We start from the raw sequence: 312 nt of genomic DNA on the forward strand, positions 1-312 counted from the left end.
ACTGTTAACATCACTAAACTAGTGCCACTGTTAACATCACTAAACTAGTGCCACTGTTAACATCACTAAACTAGTGCTACTGTTAACATCACTAAACTAGTGCTACTGTTAACATCACTAAACTAGTGCCACTGTTAACATCACTAAACTAGTGCCACTGTTAACATCACTAAACTAGTGCCACTGTTAACATCACTAAACTAGTGCCACTGTTGACGATCACTAAACTAGTGCCACTGTTAACATCACTAAACTAGTGCTACTGTTGACCATCACTAAACTCGTGCCACTTTTAACATCACTAAACTAGTG

The sequence above is a fragment of the Gobio gobio genome, assembly GCF_949357685.1.
Source record: "Gobio gobio genome assembly, chromosome: 14".
NCBI lineage: Eukaryota > Metazoa > Chordata > Actinopteri > Cypriniformes > Gobionidae > Gobio > Gobio gobio.